At 42.9% G+C, this 18,505-nt stretch overlaps 16 non-coding genes across 16 annotated transcripts; all 16 read right to left on the bottom strand.

Moving 5' to 3' along the window:
* Positions 1–295: 295 nt before the first annotated feature.
* Positions 296–367, bottom strand: TRNAD-GUC (transfer RNA aspartic acid (anticodon GUC)). The gene has a single exon. It is a non-coding gene; the product is annotated as a tRNA-Asp (tRNA).
* A 1,082-nt stretch (positions 368–1,449) lies between these two features.
* TRNAD-GUC (transfer RNA aspartic acid (anticodon GUC)) lies at positions 1,450–1,521 on the bottom strand. The gene has a single exon. It is a non-coding gene; the product is annotated as a tRNA-Asp (tRNA).
* A 1,082-nt stretch (positions 1,522–2,603) lies between these two features.
* Positions 2,604–2,675, bottom strand: TRNAD-GUC (transfer RNA aspartic acid (anticodon GUC)). Its single transcript has one exon. It is a non-coding gene; the product is annotated as a tRNA-Asp (tRNA).
* A 1,082-nt stretch (positions 2,676–3,757) lies between these two features.
* On the bottom strand, positions 3,758–3,829 carry TRNAD-GUC (transfer RNA aspartic acid (anticodon GUC)). The gene has a single exon. It is a non-coding gene; the product is annotated as a tRNA-Asp (tRNA).
* Positions 3,830–4,911: 1,082 nt separating this feature from the next.
* Positions 4,912–4,983, bottom strand: TRNAD-GUC (transfer RNA aspartic acid (anticodon GUC)). Its single transcript has one exon. It is a non-coding gene; the product is annotated as a tRNA-Asp (tRNA).
* A 1,082-nt stretch (positions 4,984–6,065) lies between these two features.
* TRNAD-GUC (transfer RNA aspartic acid (anticodon GUC)) lies at positions 6,066–6,137 on the bottom strand. Its single transcript has one exon. It is a non-coding gene; the product is annotated as a tRNA-Asp (tRNA).
* Positions 6,138–7,226: 1,089 nt separating this feature from the next.
* Positions 7,227–7,298, bottom strand: TRNAD-GUC (transfer RNA aspartic acid (anticodon GUC)). Its single transcript has one exon. It is a non-coding gene; the product is annotated as a tRNA-Asp (tRNA).
* Positions 7,299–8,380: 1,082 nt separating this feature from the next.
* TRNAD-GUC (transfer RNA aspartic acid (anticodon GUC)) lies at positions 8,381–8,452 on the bottom strand. The gene has a single exon. It is a non-coding gene; the product is annotated as a tRNA-Asp (tRNA).
* A 1,082-nt stretch (positions 8,453–9,534) lies between these two features.
* Positions 9,535–9,606, bottom strand: TRNAD-GUC (transfer RNA aspartic acid (anticodon GUC)). The gene has a single exon. It is a non-coding gene; the product is annotated as a tRNA-Asp (tRNA).
* Positions 9,607–10,688: 1,082 nt separating this feature from the next.
* On the bottom strand, positions 10,689–10,760 carry TRNAD-GUC (transfer RNA aspartic acid (anticodon GUC)). The gene has a single exon. It is a non-coding gene; the product is annotated as a tRNA-Asp (tRNA).
* A 1,082-nt stretch (positions 10,761–11,842) lies between these two features.
* On the bottom strand, positions 11,843–11,914 carry TRNAD-GUC (transfer RNA aspartic acid (anticodon GUC)). The gene has a single exon. It is a non-coding gene; the product is annotated as a tRNA-Asp (tRNA).
* A 1,082-nt stretch (positions 11,915–12,996) lies between these two features.
* On the bottom strand, positions 12,997–13,068 carry TRNAD-GUC (transfer RNA aspartic acid (anticodon GUC)). The gene has a single exon. It is a non-coding gene; the product is annotated as a tRNA-Asp (tRNA).
* Positions 13,069–14,150: 1,082 nt separating this feature from the next.
* Positions 14,151–14,222, bottom strand: TRNAD-GUC (transfer RNA aspartic acid (anticodon GUC)). Its single transcript has one exon. It is a non-coding gene; the product is annotated as a tRNA-Asp (tRNA).
* A 1,082-nt stretch (positions 14,223–15,304) lies between these two features.
* On the bottom strand, positions 15,305–15,376 carry TRNAD-GUC (transfer RNA aspartic acid (anticodon GUC)). The gene has a single exon. It is a non-coding gene; the product is annotated as a tRNA-Asp (tRNA).
* A 1,082-nt stretch (positions 15,377–16,458) lies between these two features.
* On the bottom strand, positions 16,459–16,530 carry TRNAD-GUC (transfer RNA aspartic acid (anticodon GUC)). Its single transcript has one exon. It is a non-coding gene; the product is annotated as a tRNA-Asp (tRNA).
* Positions 16,531–17,612: 1,082 nt separating this feature from the next.
* On the bottom strand, positions 17,613–17,684 carry TRNAD-GUC (transfer RNA aspartic acid (anticodon GUC)). Its single transcript has one exon. It is a non-coding gene; the product is annotated as a tRNA-Asp (tRNA).
* Positions 17,685–18,505: the final 821 nt, after the last annotated feature.

The following is an 18,505-nucleotide window of genomic DNA, read 5'->3' on the forward strand; positions in this document are numbered from 1 at the left end:
CGGGCTGTGGACGACCTAGAACCGCGGTTCTGGTGGCATATGAAAGGGGAGATTCCAATCTTTCATATGACAGTAGAATCACAGTTGTAGCTGTGACAGAGCCTGAGATATAGCCAGTTGAATACAGAATTGGGAATGAAAGCTGTATACTATAAGATCACACTGTGTTGCTGGACAGGGAAGGGTGCAGAAGCTGATTGGACAGCGTCATACAGAAAACATTACACCGCCCAAAGTGAAAAGAAAGAGTCTTGTTTTATAATTCTGGTTATTGATGTGTCTAAAAGTGACAATTCTCCCCGTCGGGGAATCGAACCCCGGTCTCCCGCGTGACAGGCGGGGATACTCTCCACTATACTAACGAGGACCTGCTGATACCACGGCTGTGTGAGTTGCGTGGAGCAGGCCTAGCGGCGGCGCATGTGTGGCCTGAGTGCATTGTGTAAATTGCATATATGTGGAATGGGTCTGTATGGCGTGTCCGATGCCGAGAGTGGTCTTTGTTTTGGTAACTATGCTATGCCCCCACATCCCTGTGCTCGTTATTCACTATTAATCTGACACCACTGAGACCATTCAACAACTCTAATACAGATTAGTGTGCCCCCCTATGATAGGAAAATGAATAAATATGGCAATGACATATTGTCTTCTCTTTATGTGGTAATAACTTTGGAATTCTTTTATTTATCCAAGCATTCTGAGATTGTTTTCTTGTGACACATTGTACTTTATGTAAGTGGTAAAATGTGGTCGATACAATCCGAATCGTAGAGAAAATTGTAGAGAAAATTAGCATTTTTCGAAATGTATCTGCTTGTAAGACAGATAATAATCCTGGTACTGCAATTTCGTCCTATTTAAAGAGGCTCTGTCACTTGTACTTCCCTATCTCCTAGCTAATTTGATAGGCGCTGTCACACTGATAATACTAGTGAAAATTGTGTCCCAAAACGTTTATTATTTCAAAAGTTATGAGCTTTTTTCTAAATATGTAAATGAGGATTTATAAGACAACTGGGAGGTAACAGCAGCGATTCTCCTGAGGTGGGGCTTCCTCCCAGCCTCTGACTCTGTCCTATCAGCAGGATGCTGTTTCACAGCATTAGGAGACAGTCTAGAGGGAAGGGGGATCCATTCAAACAGCCATATCTCGGGCTGTGGACGACCTAGTACCGCGGTTCTGGTGGCATATGAAAGGGGAGATTCCAATCTTTCATATGACAGTAGAATCACAGTTCTAGCTGTGACAGAGCCTGAGATATAGCCAGTTGAATACAGAATTGGGAATGAAAGCTGTATACTATAAGATCACACTGTGTTGCTGGACAGGGAAGGGTGCAGAAGCTGATTGGACAGCGTCATACAGAAAACATTACACCGCCCAAAGTGAAAAGAAAGAGTCTTGTTTTATAATTCTGGTTATTGATGTGTCTAAAAGTGACAATTCTCCCCGTCGGGGAATCGAACCCCGGTCTCCCGCGTGACAGGCGGGGATACTCTCCACTATACTAACGAGGACCTGCTGATACCACGGCTGTGTGAGTTGCGTGGAGCAGGCCTAGCGGCGGCGCATGTGTGGCCTGAGTGCATTGTGTAAATTGCATATATGTGGAATGGGTCTGTATGGCGTGTCCGATGCCGAGAGTGGTCTTTGTTTTGGTAACTATGCTATGCCCCCACATCCCTGTGCTCGTTATTCACTATTAATCTGACACCACTGAGACCATTCAACAACTCTAATACAGATTAGTGTGCCCCCCTATGATAGGAAAATGAATAAATATGGCAATGACATATTGTCTTCTCTTTATGTGGTAATAACTTTGGAATTCTTTTATTTATCCAAGCATTCTGAGATTGTTTTCTTGTGACACATTGTACTTTATGTAAGTGGTAAAATGTGGTCGATACAATCCGAATCGTAGAGAAAATTGTAGAGAAAATTAGCATTTTTCTAAATGTATCTGCTTGTAAGACAGATAATAATCCTGGTACTGCAATTTCGTCCTATTTAAAGAGGCTCTGTCACTTGTACTTCCCTATCTCCTAGCTAATTTGATAGGCGCTGTCACACTGATAATACTAGTGAAAATTGTGTCCCAAAACGTTTATTATTTCAAAAGTTATGAGCTTTTTTCTAAATATGTAAATGAGGATTTATAAGACAACTGGGAGGTAACAGCAGCGATTCTCCTGAGGTGGGGCTTCCTCCCAGCCTCTGACTCTGTCCTATCAGCAGGATGCTGTTTCACAGCATTAGGAGACAGTCTAGAGGGAAGGGGGATCCATTCAAACAGCCATATCTCGGGCTGTGGACGACCTAGTACCGCGGTTCTGGTGGCATATGAAAGGGGAGATTCCAATCTTTCATATGACAGTAGAATCACAGTTCTAGCTGTGACAGAGCCTGAGATATAGCCAGTTGAATACAGAATTGGGAATGAAAGCTGTATACTATAAGATCACACTGTGTTGCTGGACAGGGAAGGGTGCAGAAGCTGATTGGACAGCGTCATACAGAAAACATTACACCGCCCAAAGTGAAAAGAAAGAGTCTTGTTTTATAATTCTGGTTATTGATGTGTCTAAAAGTGACAATTCTCCCCGTCGGGGAATCGAACCCCGGTCTCCCGCGTGACAGGCGGGGATACTCTCCACTATACTAACGAGGACCTGCTGATACCACGGCTGTGTGAGTTGCGTGGAGCAGGCCTAGCGGCGGCGCATGTGTGGCCTGAGTGCATTGTGTAAATTGCATATATGTGGAATGGGTCTGTATGGCGTGTCCGATGCCGAGAGTGGTCTTTGTTTTGGTAACTATGCTATGCCCCCACATCCCTGTGCTCGTTATTCACTATTAATCTGACACCACTGAGACCATTCAACAACTCTAATACAGATTAGTGTGCCCCCCTATGATAGGAAAATGAATAAATATGGCAATGACATATTGTCTTCTCTTTATGTGGTAATAACTTTGGAATTCTTTTATTTATCCAAGCATTCTGAGATTGTTTTCTTGTGACACATTGTACTTTATGTAAGTGGTAAAATGTGGTCGATACAATCCGAATCGTAGAGAAAATTGTAGAGAAAATTAGCATTTTTCTAAATGTATCTGCTTGTAAGACAGATAATAATCCTGGTACTGCAATTTCGTCCTATTTAAAGAGGCTCTGTCACTTGTACTTCCCTATCTCCTAGCTAATTTGATAGGCGCTGTCACACTGATAATACTAGTGAAAATTGTGTCCCAAAACGTTTATTATTTCAAAAGTTATGAGCTTTTTTCTAAATATGTAAATGAGGATTTATAAGACAACTGGGAGGTAACAGCAGCGATTCTCCTGAGGTGGGGCTTCCTCCCAGCCTCTGACTCTGTCCTATCAGCAGGATGCTGTTTCACAGCATTAGGAGACAGTCTAGAGGGAAGGGGGATCCATTCAAACAGCCATATCTCGGGCTGTGGACGACCTAGAACCGCGGTTCTGGTGGCATATGAAAGGGGAGATTCCAATCTTTCATATGACAGTAGAATCACAGTTGTAGCTGTGACAGAGCCTGAGATATAGCCAGTTGAATACAGAATTGGGAATGAAAGCTGTATACTATAAGATCACACTGTGTTGCTGGACAGGGAAGGGTGCAGAAGCTGATTGGACAGCGTCATACAGAAAACATTACACCGCCCAAAGTGAAAAGAAAGAGTCTTGTTTTATAATTCTGGTTATTGATGTGTCTAAAAGTGACAATTCTCCCCGTCGGGGAATCGAACCCCGGTCTCCCGCGTGACAGGCGGGGATACTCTCCACTATACTAACGAGGACCTGCTGATACCACGGCTGTGTGAGTTGCGTGGAGCAGGCCTAGCGGCGGCGCATGTGTGGCCTGAGTGCATTGTGTAAATTGCATATATGTGGAATGGGTCTGTATGGCGTGTCCGATGCCGAGAGTGGTCTTTGTTTTGGTAACTATGCTATGCCCCCACATCCCTGTGCTCGTTATTCACTATTAATCTGACACCACTGAGACCATTCAACAACTCTAATACAGATTAGTGTGCCCCCCTATGATAGGAAAATGATTAAATATAGCAATGACATATTGTCTTCTCTTTATGTGGTAATAACTTTGGAATTCTTTTATTTATCCAAGCATTCTGAGATTGTTTTCTTGTGACACATTGTACTTTATGTAAGTGGTAAAATGTGGTCGATACAATCCGAATCGTAGAGAAAATTGTAGAGAAAATTAGCATTTTTCTAAATGTATCTGCTTGTAAGACAGATAATAATCCTGGTACTGCAATTTCGTCCTATTTAAAGAGGCTCTGTCACTTGTACTTCCCTATCTCCTAGCTAATTTGATAGGCGCTGTCACACTGATAATACTAGTGAAAATTGTGTCCCAAAACGTTTATTATTTCAAAAGTTATGAGCTTTTTTCTAAATACGTAAATGAGGATTTATAAGACAACTGGGAGGTAACAGCAGCGATTCTCCTGAGGTGGGGCTTCCTCCCAGCCTCTGACTCTGTCCTATCAGCAGGATGCTGTTTCACAGCATTAGGAGACAGTCTAGAGGGAAGGGGGATCCATTCAAACAGCCATATCTCGGGCTGTGGACGACCTAGAACCGCGGTTCTGGTGGCATATGAAAGGGGAGATTCCAATCTTTCATATGACAGTAGAATCACAGTTCTATCTGTGACAGAGCCTGAGATATAGCCAGTTGAATACAGAATTGGGAATGAAAGCTGTATACTATAAGATCACACTGTGTTGCTGGACAGGGAAGGGTGCAGAAGCTGATTGGACAGCGTCATACAGAAAACATTACACCGCCCAAAGTGAAAAGAAAGAGTCTTGTTTTATAATTCTGGTTATTGATGTGTCTAAAAGTGACAATTCTCCCCGTCGGGGAATCGAACCCCGGTCTCCCGCGTGACAGGCGGGGATACTCTCCACTATACTAACGAGGACCTGCTGATACCACGGCTGTGTGAGTTGCGTGGAGCAGGCCTAGCGGCGGCGCATGTGTGGCCTGAGTGCATTGTGTAAATTGCATATATGTGGAATGGGTCTGTATGGCGTGTCCGATGCCGAGAGTGGTCTTTGTTTTGGTAACTATGCTATGCCCCCACATCCCTGTGCTCGTTATTCACTATTAATCTGACACCACTGAGACCATTCAACAACTCTAATACAGATTAGTGTGCCCCCCTATGATAGGAAAATGATTAAATATGGCAATGACATATTGTCTTCTCTTTATGTGGTAATAACTTTGGAATTCTTTTATTTATCCAAGCATTCTGAGATTGTTTTCTTGTGACACATTGTACTTTATGTAAGTGGTAAAATGTGGTCGATACAATCCGAATCGTAGAGAAAATTGTAGAGAAAATTAGCATTTTTCTAAATGTATCTGCTTGTAAGACAGATAATAATCCTGGTACTGCAATTTCGTCCTATTTAAAGAGGCTCTGTCACTTGTACTTCCCTATCTCCTAGCTAATTTGATAGGCGCTGTCACACTGATAATACTAGTGAAAATTGTGTCCCAAAACGTTTATTATTTCAAAAGTTATGAGCTTTTTTCTAAATATGTAAATGAGGATTTATAAGACAACTGGGAGGTAACAGCAGCGATTCTCCTGAGGTGGGGCTTCCTCCCAGCCTCTGACTCTGTCCTATCAGCAGGATGCTGTTTCACAGCATTAGGAGACAGTCTAGAGGGAAGGGGGATCCATTCAAACAGCCATATCTCGGGCTGTGGACGACCTAGAACCGCGGTTCTGGTGGCATATGAAAGGGGAGATTCCAATCTTTCATATGACAGTAGAATCACAGTTCTATCTGTGACAGAGCCTGAGATATAGCCAGTTGAATACAGAATTGGGAATGAAAGCTGTATACTATAAGATCACACTGTGTTGCTGGACAGGGAAGGGTGCAGAAGCTGATTGGACAGCGTCATACAGAAAACATTACACCGCCCAAAGTGAAAAGAAAGAGTCTTGTTTTATAATTCTGGTTATTGATGTGTCTAAAAGTGACAATTCTCCCCGTCGGGGAATCGAACCCCGGTCTCCCGCGTGACAGGCGGGGATACTCTCCACTATACTAACGAGGACCTGCTGATACCACGGCTGTGTGAGTTGCGTGGAGCAGGCCTAGCGGCGGCGCATGTGTGGCCTGAGTGCATTGTGTAAATTGCATATATGTGGAATGGGTCTGTATGGCGTGTCCGATGCCGAGAGTGGTCTTTGTTTTGGTAACTATGCTATGCCCCCACATCCCTGTGCTCGTTATTCACTATTAATCTGACACCACTGAGACCATTCAACAACTCTAATACAGATTAGTGTGCCCCCCTATGATAGGAAAATGAATAAATATGGCAATGACATATTGTCTTCTCTTTATGTGGTAATAACTTTGGAATTCTTTTATTTATCCAAGCATTCTGAGATTGTTTTCTTGTGACACATTGTACTTTATGTAAGTGGTAAAATGTGGTTGATACAATCCGAATCGTAGAGAAAATTGTAGAGAAAATTTGCATTTTTCTAAATGTATCTGCTTGTAAGACAGATAATAATCCTGGTACTGCAATTTCGTCCTATTTAAAGAGGCTCTGTCACTTGTACTTCCCTATCTCCTAGCTAATTTGATAGGCGCTGTCACACTGATAATACTAGTGAAAATTGTGTCCCAAAACGTTTATTATTTCAAAAGTTATGAGCTTTTTTCTAAATATGTAAATGAGGATTTATAAGACAACTGGGAGGTAACAGCAGCGATTCTCCTGAGGTGGGGCTTCCTCCCAGCCTCTGACTCTGTCCTATCAGCAGGATGCTGTTTCACAGCATTAGGAGACAGTCTAGAGGGAAGGGGGATCCATTCAAACAGCCATATCTCGGGCTGTGGACGACCTAGAACCGCGGTTCTGGTGGCATATGAAAGGGGAGATTCCAATCTTTCATATGACAGTAGAATCACAGTTCTATCTGTGACAGAGCCTGAGATATAGCCAGTTGAATACAGAATTGGGAATGAAAGCTGTATACTATAAGATCACACTGTGTTGCTGGACAGGGAAGGGTGCAGGGTGCAGAAGCTGATTGGACAGCGTCATACAGAAAACATTACACCGCCCAAAGTGAAAAGAAAGAGTCTTGTTTTATAATTCTGGTTATTGATGTGTCTAAAAGTGACAATTCTCCCCGTCGGGGAATCGAACCCCGGTCTCCCGCATGACAGGCGGGGATACTCTCCACTATACTAACGAGGACCTGCTGATACCACGGCTGTGTGAGTTGCGTGGAGCAGGCCTAGCGGCGGCGCATGTGTGGCCTGAGTGCATTGTGTAAATTGCATATATGTGGAATGGGTCTGTATGGCGTGTCCGATGCCGAGAGTGGTCTTTGTTTTGGTAACTATGCTATGCCCCCACATCCCTGTGCTCGTTATTCACTATTAATCTGACACCACTGAGACCATTCAACAACTCTAATACAGATTAGTGTGCCCCCCTATGATAGGAAAATGAATAAATATGGCAATGACATATTGTCTTCTCTTTATGTGGTAATAACTTTGGAATTCTTTTATTTATCCAAGCATTCTGAGATTGTTTTCTTGTGACACATTGTACTTTATGTAAGTGGTAAAATGTGGTCGATACAATCCGAATCGTAGAGAAAATTGTAGAGAAAATTAGCATTTTTCTAAATGTATCTGCTTGTAAGACAGATAATAATCCTGGTACTGCAATTTCGTCCTATTTAAAGAGGCTCTGTCACTTGTACTTCCCTATCTCCTAGCTAATTTGATAGGCGCTGTCACACTGATAATACTAGTGAAAATTGTGTCCCAAAACGTTTATTATTTCAAAAGTTATGAGCTTTTTTCTAAATATGTAAATGAGGATTTATAAGACAACTGGGAGGTAACAGCAGCGATTCTCCTGAGGTGGGGCTTCCTCCCAGCCTCTGACTCTGTCCTATCAGCAGGATGCTGTTTCACAGCATTAGGAGACAGTCTAGAGGGAAGGGGGATCCATTCAAACAGCCATATCTCGGGCTGTGGACGACCTAGAACCGCGGTTCTGGTGGCATATGAAAGGGGAGATTCCAATCTTTCATATGACAGTAGAATCACAGTTCTAGCTGTGACAGAGCCTGAGATATAGCCAGTTGAATACAGAATTGGGAATGAAAGCTGTATACTATAAGATCACACTGTGTTGCTGGACAGGGAAGGGTGCAGAAGCTGATTGGACAGCGTCATACAGAAAACATTACACCGCCCAAAGTGAAAAGAAAGAGTCTTGTTTTATAATTCTGGTTATTGATGTGTCTAAAAGTGACAATTCTCCCCGTCGGGGAATCGAACCCCGGTCTCCCGCGTGACAGGCGGGGATACTCTCCACTATACTAACGAGGACCTGCTGATACCACGGCTGTGTGAGTTGCGTGGAGCAGGCCTAGCGGCGGCGCATGTGTGGCCTGAGTGCATTGTGTAAATTGCATATATGTGGAATGGGTCTGTATGGCGTGTCCGATGCCGAGAGTGGTCTTTGTTTTGGTAACTATGCTATGCCCCCACATCCCTGTGCTCGTTATTCACTATTAATCTGACACCACTGAGACCATTCAACAACTCTAATACAGATTAGTGTGCCCCCCTATGATAGGAAAATGAATAAATATGGCAATGACATATTGTCTTCTCTTTATGTGGTAATAACTTTGGAATTCTTTTATTTATCCAAGCATTCTGAGATTGTTTTCTTGTGACACATTGTACTTTATGTAAGTGGTAAAATGTGGTCGATACAATCCGAATCGTAGAGAAAATTGTAGAGAAAATTAGCATTTTTCTAAATGTATCTGCTTGTAAGACAGATAATAATCCTGGTACTGCAATTTCGTCCTATTTAAAGAGGCTCTGTCACTTGTACTTCCCTATCTCCTAGCTAATTTGATAGGCGCTGTCACACTGATAATACTAGTGAAAATTGTGTCCCAAAACGTTTATTATTTCAAAAGTTATGAGCTTTTTTCTAAATATGTAAATGAGGATTTATAAGACAACTGGGAGGTAACAGCAGCGATTCTCCTGAGGTGGGGCTTCCTCCCAGCCTCTGACTCTGTCCTATCAGCAGGATGCTGTTTCACAGCATTAGGAGACAGTCTAGAGGGAAGGGGGATCCATTCAAACAGCCATATCTCGGGCTGTGGACGACCTAGAACCGCGGTTCTGGTGGCATATGAAAGGGGAGATTCCAATCTTTCATATGACAGTAGAATCACAGTTCTAGCTGTGACAGAGCCTGAGATATAGCCAGTTGAATACAGAATTGGGAATGAAAGCTGTATACTATAAGATCACACTGTGTTGCTGGACAGGGAAGGGTGCAGAAGCTGATTGGACAGCGTCATACAGAAAACATTACACCGCCCAAAGTGAAAAGAAAGAGTCTTGTTTTATAATTCTGGTTATTGATGTGTCTAAAAGTGACAATTCTCCCCGTCGGGGAATCGAACCCCGGTCTCCCGCGTGACAGGCGGGGATACTCTCCACTATACTAACGAGGACCTGCTGATACCACGGCTGTGTGAGTTGCGTGGAGCAGGCCTAGCGGCGGCGCATGTGTGGCCTGAGTGCATTGTGTAAATTGCATATATGTGGAATGGGTCTGTATGGCGTGTCCGATGCCGAGAGTGGTCTTTGTTTTGGTAACTATGCTATGCCCCCACATCCCTGTGCTCGTTATTCACTATTAATCTGACACCACTGAGACCATTCAACAACTCTAATACAGATTAGTGTGCCCCCCTATGATAGGAAAATGAATAAATATGGCAATGACATATTGTCTTCTCTTTATGTGGTAATAACTTTGGAATTCTTTTATTTATCCAAGCATTCTGAGATTGTTTTCTTGTGACACATTGTACTTTATGTAAGTGGTAAAATGTGGTCGATACAATCCGAATCGTAGAGAAAATTGTAGAGAAAATTAGCATTTTTCTAAATGTATCTGCTTGTAAGACAGATAATAATCCTGGTACTGCAATTTCGTCCTATTTAAAGAGGCTCTGTCACTTGTACTTCCCTATCTCCTAGCTAATTTGATAGGCGCTGTCACACTGATAATACTAGTGAAAATTGTGTCCCAAAACGTTTATTATTTCAAAAGTTATGAGCTTTTTTCTAAATATGTAAATGAGGATTTATAAGACAACTGGGAGGTAACAGCAGCGATTCTCCTGAGGTGGGGCTTCCTCCCAGCCTCTGACTCTGTCCTATCAGCAGGATGCTGTTTCACAGCATTAGGAGACAGTCTAGAGGGAAGGGGGATCCATTCAAACAGCCATATCTCGGGCTGTGGACGACCTAGAACCGCGGTTCTGGTGGCATATGAAAGGGGAGATTCCAATCTTTCATATGACAGTAGAATCACAGTTCTAGCTGTGACAGAGCCTGAGATATAGCCAGTTGAATACAGAATTGGGAATGAAAGCTGTATACTATAAGATCACACTGTGTTGCTGGACAGGGAAGGGTGCAGAAGCTGATTGGACAGCGTCATACAGAAAACATTACACCGCCCAAAGTGAAAAGAAAGAGTCTTGTTTTATAATTCTGGTTATTGATGTGTCTAAAAGTGACAATTCTCCCCGTCGGGGAATCGAACCCCGGTCTCCCGCGTGACAGGCGGGGATACTCTCCACTATACTAACGAGGACCTGCTGATACCACAGCTGTGTGAGTTGCGTGGAGCAGGCCTAGCGGCGGCGCATGTGTGGCCTGAGTGCATTGTGTAAATTGCATATATGTGGAATGGGTCTGTATGGCGTGTCCGATGCCGAGAGTGGTCTTTGTTTTGGTAACTATGCTATGCCCCCACATCCCTGTGCTCGTTATTCACTATTAATCTGACACCACTGAGACCATTCAACAACTCTAATACAGATTAGTGTGCCCCCCTATGATAGGAAAATGAATAAATATGGCAATGACATATTGTCTTCTCTTTATGTGGTAATAACTTTGGAATTCTTTTATTTATCCAAGCATTCTGAGATTGTTTTCTTGTGACACATTGTACTTTATGTAAGTGGTAAAATGTGGTCGATACAATCCGAATCGTAGAGAAAATTGTAGAGAAAATTAGCATTTTTCTAAATGTATCTGCTTGTAAGACAGATAATAATCCTGGTACTGCAATTTCGTCCTATTTAAAGAGGCTCTGTCACTTGTACTTCCCTATCTCCTAGCTAATTTGATAGGCGCTGTCACACTGATAATACTAGTGAAAATTGTGTCCCAAAACGTTTATTATTTCAAAAGTTATGAGCTTTTTTCTAAATATGTAAATGAGGATTTATAAGACAACTGGGAGGTAACAGCAGCGATTCTCCTGAGGTGGGGCTTCCTCCCAGCCTCTGACTCTGTCCTATCAGCAGGATGCTGTTTCACAGCATTAGGAGACAGTCTAGAGGGAAGGGGGATCCATTCAAACAGCCATATCTCGGGCTGTGGACGACCTAGAACCGCGGTTCTGGTGGCATATGAAAGGGGAGATTCCAATCTTTCATATGACAGTAGAATCACAGTTCTAGCTGTGACAGAGCCTGAGATATAGCCAGTTGAATACAGAATTGGGAATGAAAGCTGTATACTATAAGATCACACTGTGTTGCTGGACAGGGAAGGGTGCAGAAGCTGATTGGACAGCGTCATACAGAAAACATTACACCGCCCAAAGTGAAAAGAAAGAGTCTTGTTTTATAATTCTGGTTATTGATGTGTCTAAAAGTGACAATTCTCCCCGTCGGGGAATCGAACCCCGGTCTCCCGCGTGACAGGCGGGGATACTCTCCACTATACTAACGAGGACCTGCTGATACCACAGCTGTGTGAGTTGCGTGGAGCAGGCCTAGCGGCGGCGCATGTGTGGCCTGAGTGCATTGTGTAAATTGCATATATGTGGAATGGGTCTGTATGGCGTGTCCGATGCCGAGAGTGGTCTTTGTTTTGGTAACTATGCTATGCCCCCACATCCCTGTGCTCGTTATTCACTATTAATCTGACACCACTGAGACCATTCAACAACTCTAATACAGATTAGTGTGCCCCCCTATGATAGGAAAATGATTAAATATGGCAATGACATATTGTCTTCTCTTTATGTGGTAATAACTTTGGAATTCTTTTATTTATCCAAGCATTCTGAGATTGTTTTCTTGTGACACATTGTACTTTATGTAAGTGGTAAAATGTGGTCGATACAATCCGAATCGTAGAGAAAATTGTAGAGAAAATTAGCATTTTTCTAAATGTATCTGCTTGTAAGACAGATAATAATCCTGGTACTGCAATTTCGTCCTATTTAAAGAGGCTCTGTCACTTGTACTTCCCTATCTCCTAGCTAATTTGATAGGCGCTGTCACACTGATAATACTAGTGAAAATTGTGTCCCAAAACGTTTATTATTTCAAAAGTTATGAGCTTTTTTCTAAATATGTAAATGAGGATTTATAAGACAACTGGGAGGTAACAGCAGCGATTCTCCTGAGGTGGGGCTTCCTCCCAGCCTCTGACTCTGTCCTATCAGCAGGATGCTGTTTCACAGCATTAGGAGACAGTCTAGAGGGAAGGGGGATCCATTCAAACAGCCATATCTCGGGCTGTGGACGACCTAGAACCGCGGTTCTGGTGGCATATGAAAGGGGAGATTCCAATCTTTCATATGACAGTAGAATCACAGTTCTAGCTGTGACAGAGCCTGAGATATAGCCAGTTGAATACAGAATTGGGAATGAAAGCTGTATACTATAAGATCACACTGTGTTGCTGGACAGGGAAGGGTGCAGAAGCTGATTGGACAGCGTCATACAGAAAACATTACACCGCCCAAAGTGAAAAGAAAGAGTCTTGTTTTATAATTCTGGTTATTGATGTGTCTAAAAGTGACAATTCTCCCCGTCGGGGAATCGAACCCCGGTCTCCCGCGTGACAGGCGGGGATACTCTCCACTATACTAACGAGGACCTGCTGATACCACGGCTGTGTGAGTTGCGTGGAGCAGGCCTAGCGGCGGCGCATGTGTGGCCTGAGTGCATTGTGTAAATTGCATATATGTGGAATGGGTCTGTATGGCGTGTCCGATGCCGAGAGTGGTCTTTGTTTTGGTAACTATGCTATGCCCCCACATCCCTGTGCTCGTTATTCACTATTAATCTGACACCACTGAGACCATTCAACAACTCTAATACAGATTAGTGTGCCCCCCTATGATAGGAAAATGAATAAATATGGCAATGACATATTGTCTTCTCTTTATGTGGTAATAACTTTGGAATTCTTTTATTTATCCAAGCATTCTGAGATTGTTTTCTTGTGACACATTGTACTTTATGTAAGTGGTAAAATGTGGTCGATACAATCCGAATCGTAGAGAAAATTGTAGAGAAAATTAGCATTTTTCTAAATGTATCTGCTTGTAAGACAGATAATAATCCTGGTACTGCAATTTCGTCCTATTTAAAGAGGCTCTGTCACTTGTACTTCCCTATCTCCTAGCTAATTTGATAGGCGCTGTCACACTGATAATACTAGTGAAAATTGTGTCCCAAAACGTTTATTATTTCAAAAGTTATGAGCTTTTTTCTAAATATGTAAATGAGGATTTATAAGACAACTGGGAGGTAACAGCAGCGATTCTCCTGAGGTGGGGCTTCCTCCCAGCCTCTGACTCTGTCCTATCAGCAGGATGCTGTTTCACAGCATTAGGAGACAGTCTAGAGGGAAGGGGGATCCATTCAAACAGCCATATCTCGGGCTGTGGACGACCTAGAACCGCGGTTCTGGTGGCATATGAAAGGGGAGATTCCAATCTTTCATATGACAGTAGAATCACAGTTCTAGCTGTGACAGAGCCTGAGATATAGCCAGTTGAATACAGAATTGGGAATGAAAGCTGTATACTATAAGATCACACTGTGTTGCTGGACAGGGAAGGGTGCAGAAGCTGATTGGACAGCGTCATACAGAAAACATTACACCGCCCAAAGTGAAAAGAAAGAGTCTTGTTTTATAATTCTGGTTATTGATGTGTCTAAAAGTGACAATTCTTCCCGTCGGGGAATCGAACCCCGGTCTCCCGCGTGACAGGCGGGGATACTCTCCACTATACTAACGAGGACCTGCTGATACCACGGCTGTGTGAGTTGCGTGGAGCAGGCCTAGCGGCGGCGCATGTGTGGCCTGAGTGCATTGTGTAAATTGCATATATGTGGAATGGGTCTGTATGGCGTGTCCGATGCCGAGAGTGGTCTTTGTTTTGGTAACTATGCTATGCCCCCACATCCCTGTGCTCGTTATTCACTATTAATCTGACACCACTGAGACCATTCAACAACTCTAATACAGATTAGTGTGCCCCCCTATGATAGGAAAATGAATAAATATGGCAATGACATATTGTCTTCTCTTTATGTGGTAATAACTTTGGAATTCTTTTATTTATCCAAGCATTCTGAGATTGTTTTCTTGTGACACATTGTACTTTATGTAAGTGGTAAAATGTGGTCGATACAATCCGAATCGTAGAGAAAATTGTAGAGAAAATTAGCATTTTTCTAAATGTATCTGCTTGTAAGACAGATAATAATCCTGGTACTGCAATTTCGTCCTATTTAAAGAGGCTCTGTCACTTGTACTTCCCTATCTCCTAGCTAATTTGATAGGCGCTGTCACACTGATAATACTAGTGAAAATTGTGTCCCAAAACGTTTATTATTTCAAAAGTTATGAGCTTTTTTCTAAATATGTAAATGAGGATTTATAAGACAACTGGGAGGTAACAGCAGCGATTCTCCTGAGGTGGGGCTTCCTCCCAGCCTCTGACTCTGTCCTATCAGCAGGATGCTGTTTCACAGCATTAGGAGACAGTCTAGAGGGAAGGGGGATCCATTCAAACAGCCATATCTCGGGCTGTGGACGACCTAGAACCGCGGTTCTGGTGGCATATGAAAGGGGAGATTCCAATCTTTCATATGACAGTAGAATCACAGTTCTAGCTGTGACAGAGCCTGAGATATAGCCAGTTGAATACAGAATTGGGAATGAAAGCTGTATACTATAAGATCACACTGTGTTGCTGGACAGGGAAGGGTGCAGAAGCTGATTGGACAGCGTCATACAGAAAACATTACACCGCCCAAAGTGAAAAGAAAGAGTCTTGTTTTATAATTCTGGTTATTGATGTGTCTAAAAGTGACAATTCTCCCCGTCGGGGAATCGAACCCCGGTCTCCCGCGTGACAGGCGGGGATACTCTCCACTATACTAACGAGGACCTGCTGATACCACGGCTGTGTGAGTTGCGTGGAGCAGGCCTAGCGGCGGCGCATGTGTGGCCTGAGTGCATTGTGTAAATTGCATATATGTGGAATGGGTCTGTATGGCGTGTCCGATGCCGAGAGTGGTCTTTGTTTTGGTAACTATGCTATGCCCCCACATCCCTGTGCTCGTTATTCACTATTAATCTGACACCACTGAGACCATTCAACAACTCTAATACAGATTAGTGTGCCCCCCTATGATAGGAAAATGAATAAATATGGCAATGACATATTGTCTTCTCTTTATGTGGTAATAACTTTGGAATTCTTTTATTTATCCAAGCATTCTGAGATTGTTTTCTTGTGACACATTGTACTTTATGTAAGTGGTAAAATGTGGTCGATACAATCCGAATCGTAGAGAAAATTGTAGAGAAAATTAGCATTTTTCTAAATGTATCTGCTTGTAAGACAGATAATAATCCTGGTACTGCAATTTCGTCCTATTTAAAGAGGCTCTGTCACTTGTACTTCCCTATCTCCTAGCTAATTTGATAGGCGCTGTCACACTGATAATACTAGTGAAAATTGTGTCCCAAAACGTTTATTATTTCAAAAGTTATGAGCTTTTTTCTAAATATGTAAATGAGGATTTATAAGACAACTGGGAGGTAACAGCAGCGATTCTCCTGAGGTGGGGCTTCCTCCCAGCCTCTGACTCTGTCCTATCAGCAGGATGCTGTTTCACAGCATTAGGAGACAGTCTAGAGGGAAGGGGGATCCATTCAAACAGCCATATCTCGGGCTGTGGACGACCTAGAACCGCGGTTCTGGTGGCATATGAAAGGGGAGATTCCAATCTTTCATATGACAGTAGAATCACAGTTCTAGCTGTGACAGAGCCTGAGATATAGCCAGTTGAATACAGAATTGGGAATGAAAGCTGTATACTATAAGATCACACTGTGTTGCTGGACAGGGAAGGGTGCAGAAGCTGATTGGACAGCGTCATACAGAAAACATTACACCGCCCAAAGTGAAAAGAAAGAGTCTTGTTTTATAATTCTGGTTATTGATGTGTCTAAAAGTGACAATTCTTCCCGTCGGGGAATCGAACCCCGGTCTCCCGCATGACAGGCGGGGATACTCTCCACTATACTAACGAGGACCTGCTGATACCACGGCTGTGTGAGTTGCGTGGAGCAGGCCTAGCGGCGGCGCATGTGTGGCCTGAGTGCATTGTGTAAATTGCATATATGTGGAATGGGTCTGTATGGCGTGTCCGATGCCGAGAGTGGTCTTTGTTTTGGTAACTATGCTATGCCCCCACATCCCTGTGCTCGTTATTCACTATTAATCTGACACCACTGAGACCATTCAACAACTCTAATACAGATTAGTGTGCCCCCCTATGATAGGAAAATGAATAAATATGGCAATGACATATTGTCTTCTCTTTATGTGGTAATAACTTTGGAATTCTTTTATTTATCCAAGCATTCTGAGATTGTTTTCTTGTGACACATTGTACTTTATGTAAGTGGTAAAATGTGGTCGATACAATCCGAATCGTAGAGAAAATTGTAGAGAAAATTAGCATTTTTCTAAATGTATCTGCTTGTAAGACAGATAATAATCCTGGTACTGCAATTTCGTCCTATTTAAAGAGGCTCTGTCACTTGTACTTCCCTATCTCCTAGCTAATTTGATAGGCGCTGTCACACTGATAATACTAGTGAAAATTGTGTCCCAAAACGTTTATTATTTCAAAAGTTATGAGCTTTTTTCTAAATATGTAAATGAGGATTTATAAGACAACTGGGAGGTAACAGCAGCGATTCTCCTGAGGTGGGGCTTCCTCCCAGCCTCTGACTCTGTCCTATCAGCAGGATGCTGTTTCACAGCATTAGGAGACAGTCTAGAGGGAAGGGGGATCCATTCAAACAGCCATATCTCGGGCTGTGGACGACCTAGAACCGCGGTTCTGGTGGCATATGAAAGGGGAGATTCCAATCTTTCATATGACAGTAGAATCACAGTTCTAGCTGTGACAGAGCCTGAGATATAGCCAGTTGAATACAGAATTGGGAATGAAAGCTGTATACTATAAGATCACACTGTGTTGCTGGACAGGGAAGGGTGCAGAAGCTGATTGGACAGCGTCATACAGAAAACATTACACCGCCCAAAGTGAAAAGAAAGAGTCTTGTTTTATAATTCTGGTTATTGATGTGTCTAAAAGTGACAATTCTCCCCGTCGGGGAATCGAACCCCGGTCTCCCGCGTGACAGGCGGGGATACTCTCCACTATACTAACGAGGACCTGCTGATACCACGGCTGTGTGAGTTGCGTGGAGCAGGCCTAGCGGCGGCGCATGTGTGGCCTGAGTGCATTGTGTAAATTGCATATATGTGGAATGGGTCTGTATGGCGTGTCCGATGCCGAGAGTGGTCTTTGTTTTGGTAACTATGCTATGCCCCCACATCCCTGTGCTCGTTATTCACTATTAATCTGACACCACTGAGACCATTCAACAACTCTAATACAGATTAGTGTGCCCCCCTATGATAGGAAAATGAATAAATATGGCAATGACATATTGTCTTCTCTTTATGTGGTAATAACTTTGGAATTCTTTTATTTATCCAAGCATTCTGAGATTGTTTTCTTGTGACACATTGTACTTTATGTAAGTGGTAAAATGTGGTCGATACAATCCGAATCGTAGAGAAAATTGTAGAGAAAATTAGCATTTTTCTAAATGTATCTGCTTGTAAGACAGATAATAATCCTGGTACTGCAATTTCGTCCTATTTAAAGAGGCTCTGTCACTTGTACTTCCCTATCTCCTAGCTAATTTGATAGGCGCTGTCACACTGATAATACTAGTGAAAATTGTGTCCCAAAACGTTTATTATTTCAAAAGTTATGAGCTTTTTTCTAAATATGTAAATGAGGATTTATAAGACAACTGGGAGGTAACAGCAGCGATTCTCCTGAGGTGGGGCTTCCTCCCAGCCTCTGACTCTGTCCTATCAGCAGGATGCTGTTTCACAGCATTAGGAGACAGTCTAGAGGGAAGGGGGATCCATTCAAACAGCCATATCTCGGGCTGTGGACGACCTAGAACCGCGGTTCTGGT

Source organism: Rhinoderma darwinii, assembly GCF_050947455.1.
Source record: "Rhinoderma darwinii isolate aRhiDar2 chromosome 3 unlocalized genomic scaffold, aRhiDar2.hap1 SUPER_3_unloc_13, whole genome shotgun sequence".
NCBI classification, from domain to species: Eukaryota; Metazoa; Chordata; class Amphibia; order Anura; family Rhinodermatidae; genus Rhinoderma; species Rhinoderma darwinii.